The sequence below is a fragment of the Macaca mulatta genome, chromosome 14, assembly GCF_049350105.2.
Source record: "Macaca mulatta isolate MMU2019108-1 chromosome 14, T2T-MMU8v2.0, whole genome shotgun sequence".
Lineage (NCBI taxonomy): Eukaryota > Metazoa > Chordata > Mammalia > Primates > Cercopithecidae > Macaca > Macaca mulatta.
In genome coordinates, this window is record NC_133419.1 from 10,445,778 (window position 1) to 10,454,145 (window position 8,368).

Below are 8,368 nucleotides of genomic sequence, written 5' to 3' on the forward strand. Positions count from 1 at the left end.
GGCCTAATAATTAAAAAGATTTACATTCCTTATGCTGGGAGTGGTGGCTCATACCTGTAATCCCAGCACTTCAAGTCAGGAGTTCAAGACCATCCTGGCCAATATGGTGAAACTCCATCTCCACTAAAAATACAAAAATTAGCCAGGTATGGTGGCGCGCGCCTGTAGTCCCAGTTACCCAGGAGGCTGAAGCAGGAGAATCGCTTGAACCTGGGAGGCGGAGGCTGCAGTGAGCTGAGATCATGCCACTGCACTCCAGCCTGGGCAACAGAGTGAGACTCCATCTAGATAGATAGATAGATAGATAGATAGATAGATAGATAGATAGATAGATAGATAGATAGATGGATAGGATTGATTTACTTTCCTCAGATAAAAATACTTTTCTTCTCAAAAAGGTTAGCTTTTTGCCGGGCATGGTGGCTCACACCTGTAATCCCAGCACTTTGGGAGGCCAAGGTGGGCAGATCACCTGAGGTCAGGAGTTCAAGACCAGCCTGGCCAACGTGGTAAAACCCCATCTCTACTAAAAATACAAAAATTAGCTGGGCATGGTGGCGGGCACCTGCAATCCCAGCTATTCAGGAGGCTGAGGCAGGAGAATTGCTTGAATCTGGGAGGCAGAGGTTGTAGTGAGCCAAGATCACGCCATTGCACTCCCGCCTGGGCAATGAGCAAAAAACTGTCTCAAAAAAAAAAAATTAAAACATTAAAAAGGTTAGCTTTTCAGAGCTTCTCCTATGTCTGCAGTTTCTCTGAATAACCAGCTCAAAATATGTCGAGGTAGTATATTTCAGGGTGGGATATTCTGTTCTCCTACAGTTGCATTTTGGGGTGGTGTGTCCCGAGCCCCAACACAGGCAAGGGGCCTAGAGATACTCTAGGAGGTGATGGGGACTTTCTGGCGCTGGGAAACTGAACTTTTTGTTTGTGCTGTGCTCCACGGCTTTCCTCAGGCCTCCATGATGCGTTTCTCTCCGAACCCCTATCAGAGTGGAGTAAAGAGAGGCTGGCAGACAGGTTCCATAATGCAGCTGAGTCTGCTAGTGCCAGGCAGGGCTTGCACCTAGGTCTTGGATTAATTATTGGATTAATACCAAGGTCTCTGCTCTATCCCCATCCCTCCCAACAACCAACCCTTACCAGAATCCAGGCACAGTCCTTCAACAAGAGGGCAGTGAGACTGTGTGGCGCATTTACACAATGAAACGTGACAGAGTAGTGAAAATGAACTCCAGCTGCAGCACTGATGGATCCCACAGACGATATTGAGGGAAGAGGCCAGACCTGAAAGAACACAGACTGCATGCTTCTATTTATACAAAGCCCAACAGCAGACAGGTCTGAGCCATGAGGTGGGAGTCAGGTGGTGGGGACCCCAGGGGAAGAAGGAAGACAGGGGGCCGAGAGGAGGCATGATTGGCTTCTGGTTTCTGGCCACCCTGTTCACTTAGTGATGAGTCCATCGTGAGTGGTGGGACTTCCATGATTTGTGCACTTTTCTGTACGTATGTTACACTTCAATTAAAAACTTTAAAAATTTTTATTTTTTTATTTTTTTTGAGACAGAGTCTCACGCTGTTGCCCAGGCTGGAGTGCAGTGGCGCGATCTCGGCTCACTGCAAGCTCCGCCTCCCGGGTTCCCGCCATTCTCCTGCCTCAGCCTCCTGAGTAGCTGGGACTACAGGCGCCCGCCACCGCGCCCGGCTAATTTTTTGTATTTTTAGTAGAGACGGGGTTTCACTGTGGTCTCGATCTCCTGACCTTGTGATCCGCCCGCCTCGGCCTCCCAAAGTGCTGGGATTACAGGCTTGAGCCACCGCGCCCGGCCTAAAAACTTTAAAAATTTTTGACAAGGCCAGATGCAGTGGCTCATACCTGTAATCCCAACGCTTTGGGAGGCCCAGGTGGAAGGATCATTTGAGATCAGGAGTTCGAGACCAGCCTGGGCAACATGGCAAGACCCCCATCTGTACTAAAAACAAACAATTGGCCGGGCGCGGTAGCTCACGCCTGTAATCCCAGCACTTTGGGAGGCCAAGGCGGGCAGATCACGAGGTCAGGAGATTGAGACCATCCTGGCTATCAGGAGATTGAGACCATCCTGGCTAACACGGTGAAACCCCATCTCTACTGAAAATACAAAAAATTAGCTGGGTGTGGTGGCAGGCGCCTGTAGTCCCAGCTACTCAGGAGGCTGAGGCAGCAGAATCGCTTGAACCTGGGAGGCGGCGGCTGCAGTGAGCCAATCATGCCACTGCACTCCAGCCTGGGCAACAGAGCTAGACTCCATCTCAAAAAAAAAAAAAAAAAAAAAAAAACCAATTAGCCAGGCATGGTGGCGCGAACTTGTAGTCCTAGCTACTAGGGAGGCTGAGGCAGGAGCATTGCTTGAGCCCAGGAGGGTGAGGCTGCACTGAGCTATGATGGTGCCTCTGCACTCCAGCCTGGATGACAGAGCGAGACCCTGTCTCAAAAAAATAAGGCCAGGCCGGGCGTGGTGACTCACGCCTGTAATCCTAGCACTTTCGGAGGCTGAGGCAGGTGGATCACGAGGTCAGGAGTTCAAGATCAGCCTGGCCAAGATGGTTAAACTATGTCTCTACTAAAAATACAAAAATTAGCCAGGCACAGTGGCAGGCTACTCAGGAGGCTGAGGCAGGAGAATCACTTGAACCCGGGGAACAGAGGTTGCAGTCAGCCGAGATCGTGCCACTGCACTCCAGCCTGGGTGACAGAGTGAGACTCTGTCTCAAAATAAATAAATAAATAAATTTAAAAAATAAGGCCAGGCGCAGTGGCTCATGCCTGTAATCCCAGCACTTCAGGAGGCCAAGGCGGGAAGACCACATGAAGTCAGGAGTTCGAGACCAGCCTGACCAACATGGTGAAACCCCATTTCTTTTCTTTTCTTTTTTTTTTTTTTTTTTTTGAGGCGGAGTCTCGCTCTGTCGCCCAGGCTGGAGTGCAGTGGCGTGATCTCGGCTCACTGCAAGCTCCGCCTCCTGGGTTCACGCCATTCTCCTGCCTCAGCCTCCCGAGTAGCTGGGACTACAGGCACCCACCGCCATACCCGGCTAATTTTTTTGTATTTTTAGTAGAGATGGGGTTTCACCATGTTAGCCAGGATGGTCTCTATCTCTTGACCTCATGATCCGCCCGCCTCAGCCTCCCAAAATGCTAGGATTACAGGTGTAAGCCACCGCGTCTGGCCTTGTGAAACCCCATTTCTACTACAAATACAAAAATTAGCCGGGCATGGTGGCACACACCTGTAGTCCCAGCTACTTGGGAGGCTGAGGCAGGAGAATCCCTTGAACCCGGGAGGCAGAGATTCCAGTGAGCCGAGAACGCACCACTGCACTCCAACCTGGGTGACAGAGCAAGCCTCCATCTCAAAATAAAAAAAATAAAATAAGCAAGGAGAAGGGGGTTTGTTGGTCCAATGAGGGAGGTGTGCCCCATGTGGTGACAGACTGTGACAGGAACCTTCCACAGGACAAGGACCCCCTCTATGACCCTGGAAAGTTGCTGTGCTGCCTGCAAAGACAGGGAGCTCAGTTCTCCCACCTGGGACTGCCCCCACGCTCCAATTGCTTGCTAGGGAGTCCCTCCCTACCAAGGAGTGAGGCCTAAGTCTCTTGAGCCCTTGGTCTCTCTGATCCCAGGGCTCAACCTGTTCCCTCCTGAGTGGGGCACTAGGGATAGATCCTAAGCCTTGGGGATGGGTAGGGGAGCTGGTCCAGGCCTCCTGTCACTGATTGTCATACCAGGTGCCCCACCCCAGAGGAGATCCCCAGACCCACTGCTTACACACAGGCTGGATAAACACTGGGTCTCCCCATCCCAGATCTGGCCCTCTCTCCATAAAAGGCTCTGGTCCAGCAGCTGCTCTGGTCCAAATATGGAACTGCGAGGCCTGGGGAGGAAGCCGCAGCCCAGTCCTGAGGGGCCAGCAGGTAAAACCCCTCAGCTGCTCCTCCCCTACACACTTTCTAGAGCTTGCCACCTCCCAAAGCATCTGAGCTGGACCTGGTGAGAACCTGAGTTGTGGGTCTCCAGTTTCCCTACCTGGCCTGGTCTCTCCTCCTGGCACATGAGGTGGGTGCCAGGCACTGAGCCCTGGGGCTGGCCAGAGGGAGGGCTGCAGGGTGAGGGTGCAAAGGAGCCAGCCCTGTGCTCTCAGAGGGCAGCTGGGGCCTCTTCATCTGCCTGTGGGGAAGGACTCTTGGGCTAAGGGCAGCAGTAGGAGACTGGTGAAGCTGCAGGAACGGCCCAGTGCCCACCTGGGGGAAGGAGGTACAGGCCTAACACTGGGGTGCTGGGTACCTCGAGAATGTACCTTTCCCTCCATGGGCCTTAGTTTCCCCATCTGCAAAATGGGGACACTAATACAAAGTCCAGGAGAAGGTAGAGGGAGAGATGGCATCATTGGAAGAGCTAGTTTGGGAAACCTAACCAGGCAACGGTCAAGGGAGGGGGCGGGACAGAGACAAGGGTCTCAGAGGAGTGTTTGCTCTTCCTGGGGCACAGCTGTTGCCAGGCTTCCAGGGGGCAGGCCCAGACACAGCTGTCGGGGTGGGGTGGGGGTGGAGCGGTTGCTCTCTAGGCAGTCACAGCTGTCCTGGCTGGGGCACCCCAGGGTTCCAGCAGCAGGAGGGAAGGGTACAAGCTGAGGGCTGGGCGGGCCTGCTGAGAGCCTGTGATGGTTAACCCCTTCCGGAACACAGACCACAGCCAGCGGCCCTGTGTGATAAGGGCAAGATCACCGCATTTGCACCCGTGTGGGACCGTGGCTCCAGCTTGGTGAAGACTGGCTTCTCAGGCCACATTTCCCTCCATCACGGACTGGCCCCCAGCCTCACCCCTAACAGGCTGTGAACCACATCCAGGCCCCTCTGCCTTCTAAGCCCCTAGCCTGGGCTCACAGCTCCAGTACCCATAGGCCTCTCTCGCCTCTAGACCCCTGATCAGCTTAGGGCAGGTCCCCACTCCTTTTCATTGTTCCTGTATACCAGTCTCACTGCCGGGACACTCAGAGGGCCCTAGCCCAAGCGCCTCATCCCTGGACCCCTCCAGCCACATACCCTACCTTTCCCATCCCATATATCCAACATTCCAGAGAGGGGCCGCCACAGGAGTGGTCCCCCAACATCTCCCATGTGTGACACCCGTGTGGCCCACCTGCCAGGCATTGAGCTAGGCATGGGGGCAGTTCCACAACATGCCCAACTTCAAGGGCATATGCTGTTCCACTTGGCGGCTTGAGACCTCACTATGATCCTCAGTGAACATGGCTGCCTAGTCCTTTGTCTCCACTGAGGGGCTCAGGGCCGGGGAGCCGGACAGGAGCCACTAGTGTCCAGGCCACTCGTTGGTCTCACCTGCTGCAACAGAGCCATCCTGTACCAGAGCAGGACGCCAGAGAGGCGCAGGGCCTGGCTTTCAACTGCCAGGGAAGCCACAGCCGGCTCTCACCCTGCTCCCAATCTCCCAGCTGTGGCCTACCAAGCCCTGCTCTGAGTCAAACAGCCTCCACCCCTTAGGAGGCTCCCTGCCTGGTCCCATTTCTCAGGGCCTCCTCCCTCCAGCACTGGGGTGGCCTGCACTAAGCACCAGCGCCACATGGTGTGACCTCAGCCCCAGTCCTGCCAGTCTGTAGGGACTATTAAATGTTCACCTTAAAAGAATTAACACTCCACAGCAGGGCCAGGCTTGGGAGCTCACATCTGTAATCCCAGCACTTTGGGAGGCTGAGGCGGGAGGATCACCTGAGCTCAAGAGTTTGAGACCAGCCTGGCTAACATGGTGAAACCTTGTCTCTACTAAAAATACAAAAAATTAGCTGAGTGTGATCGCGTATGCCTGTAGTCTCAGCTACTCGGGAGGCTGAGGTGGGAGGATCACTTAAGCCGTGGAGGTTGAGGCTGCAGTGAGCTGATTGTGCCACTGTACTCCAGCCTGGGTGACAGGGAGATCTTGTCTCAAAAAAAAGAAAACCCCACAGCATACTCCTAAAGCCCCAATACAGGTTCTCTTTGCCCACTTCAGCACAATCAGAATTCAGGAACGTAGATGGACTTCACAGAAACCAACGTCCTGTCCAGGGACGCACTGCATAATACCCTGGCATTGCTGGGCAGAAGCAGGAGACACCACCCTTGCCCCCAGCACCAGGAATAGCAAAGTGGGGTGGGAGGGGCCTCTGGGGCCCATAGCTCCAGCTCAGGAAGAAGCTGGGCCTCTCACAGGCACCGTGGGACAGGGCAGCATAGGGAAGAAAGGGACCTAGTCAAGCACACAGCTGTGGGTGTCCTTGGCTTGCTCCTTTCTTTCCTAAGCTGCAGGTTACCTAACTGTGAAACAGGGTAACACCTCCTACGCTGTGTTCAAATCTTGGCTCTGCCATTTACTACTGGGACCATGAGCAAGTTACTTTTCACTCTCAATTTAACTTTTTTTTTTTTTTTTTGAGAGTCTTGCTTTGTCACCCAGGCTGGAGTGCAGTGGGGCGATCTCAGCTCACTGCAGCCTCTGCTTTCCAAGTAGCTGCAATTACAGGCACACACCACCACACCAAGCTAATTTTTTTTTCTTTTTTTTGAGACAGAGTCTCGCTTCTTCACCCAGGCTGGAGTGCAAAGGCACAATCTCGGCTCACTGCAACCTCTGCCTCCCAGGTTCAAGCGATTCTCCACCACATGCCATCACGCCGGGCTAATTTTTGTATTTTTAGTAGAGACGGGGTTTCACCATGTTGGCCAGGATGGTCTCAATCTCTTGACCTCGTGATCTGCCTGCCTCGGCCTCCCAAAGTGTTGGGATTACAGGTGTGAGCCACCGCGCCTGACCTAATTTTTTTTTTGAGACGGAGTCTCACTCTGTCGCCAGGCTGGAGTGCAATGGCGTGATCTCGGCTCACTACAACCTCTGCCTCCCAGGTTCAAGCGATTCTCCTGCCTCAGCCTCCCAAGTAGCTGGGAATACAGGCATGTGCCACCACGCCCAGCTAATTTTTGTATTTTTAGTAGAGACAGGATTTCACCCTGTTGGCTACGATAGTCTTGATCTCTTGCCCTCGTGATCCACCCTCAGCCTCCCAAAGTGCTGAGATTACAGGAGTGAGTTACCGAGCCTGGCCTAATTTTTTTATTTTTAGTAGAGACGGCTTCACCATGTTGCCCAGGTTGATCTTGAACTCCTGGCCTCAAGTGATCTGCCTGCCTAGGCCTCCCAAAGTGCTGGGATTACAGGCATGAGACACAATGACTTTTTTTTTTTTTAAGAACAGGGTCTTGTTTGCTCTGTCACTCAGGCTGGAGTGCAGTGGTACAATCATGGCTCACTGCAGCCTCAGACTCCTAGGCTCAGGCAATCCTCTCGCCTCAGCCTCCCAAGTAGCTGGGATTATAAGTGCCTGCCACCAGGCCCAACTAATCAAAAAAATATTGTTTTTTAGAGACAGGGTCTCACTATGTTGCCCAGGCTGGTCTCAAACTCCTGGCCTCAAGCAATCCTCACGCGTCAGCTTCCCAAAGTGCTGGGGCTATAGGCGTGAGCCATGGCACTGGCAATTTATCCTTAGATTGGGAGTCACACCACCACATCAGTTCACCAGGCTCTGTAGCAACACTTCCCCTCTCCCCAGACCTCGTCTGTCCTCAGGGATATAGAACAACCTCTGTTGCACTTGGCGAGAGAGTATTCTAGCAAAAACTAGAAAAGCCTCCCCCCTTCAAAGCCGGTGGCAGAAACCATCTTGTGAATAGCGTCCCTCCCCCTGGGTACATAGTCTCTTTCAGTCCAGTCCAGGCTCTGGACTATCTATTGCTCAGTGGTGGTGCCTCTTGCCCCGCCTGCCCACCGAAGCTGTGGCAGCAGCATGGGGCAGCCCCAGGAGTCACACCACACCTCACTGAAGCAGTCGCTGTAGAGGGCCCAGGCCACTGTGAAGGTGGAGGAGGAGGAATGGGTGCAGACCTCAACTCTCCCTGCACACAGCCAGCAGGGATAAAGGAATGGCCCCAAGCTCTCCAACTGTGCCATTTACCCTTCAGTAAGGGGATGGCCATTCCAAGAAGTTTCTGCCTGGGATGAAAACACAGCCTTCAAGGAACAAATAACTTGGGGGGCAGAATTCTGTCACATGGGAAACTGGCCGTGTGATTCGCCAGGCAAATTGCTCTCCCTTCCCAAGGGCTGTGCTGCCTTTCTTTGGGCCTCAAACATAAGACAGCTGCACAAACCTCAAAGATAAGACAGCTGCCTGCAGGTGTGCCCCCGCCCACAGGGGAGAAGCCACAACATGCCACGGCTGGGACCCACGGAACAGGTATGACCCCAGCTCCTCTTTCCCCAGGTGTCTGCT

At 53.5% G+C, this 8,368-nt stretch overlaps 2 long non-coding RNA genes across 2 annotated transcripts in view; one reads left to right on the top strand and one right to left on the bottom strand.

Moving 5' to 3' along the window:
• The window catches only part of LOC144334162 (uncharacterized), a 174,838-nt gene that overhangs the window by 25,154 nt on the left and 141,316 nt on the right, over positions 1–8,368 (top strand). The window lies entirely within an intron of this gene.
• LOC144334167 (uncharacterized) lies at positions 6,455–7,800 on the bottom strand. The gene is made up of 3 exons (XR_013403670.1): positions 7,221–7,800; positions 6,649–7,090; positions 6,455–6,594 (listed from the first exon to the last, which is right to left on the bottom strand). It is a non-coding gene; the product is annotated as an uncharacterized LOC144334167 (long non-coding RNA).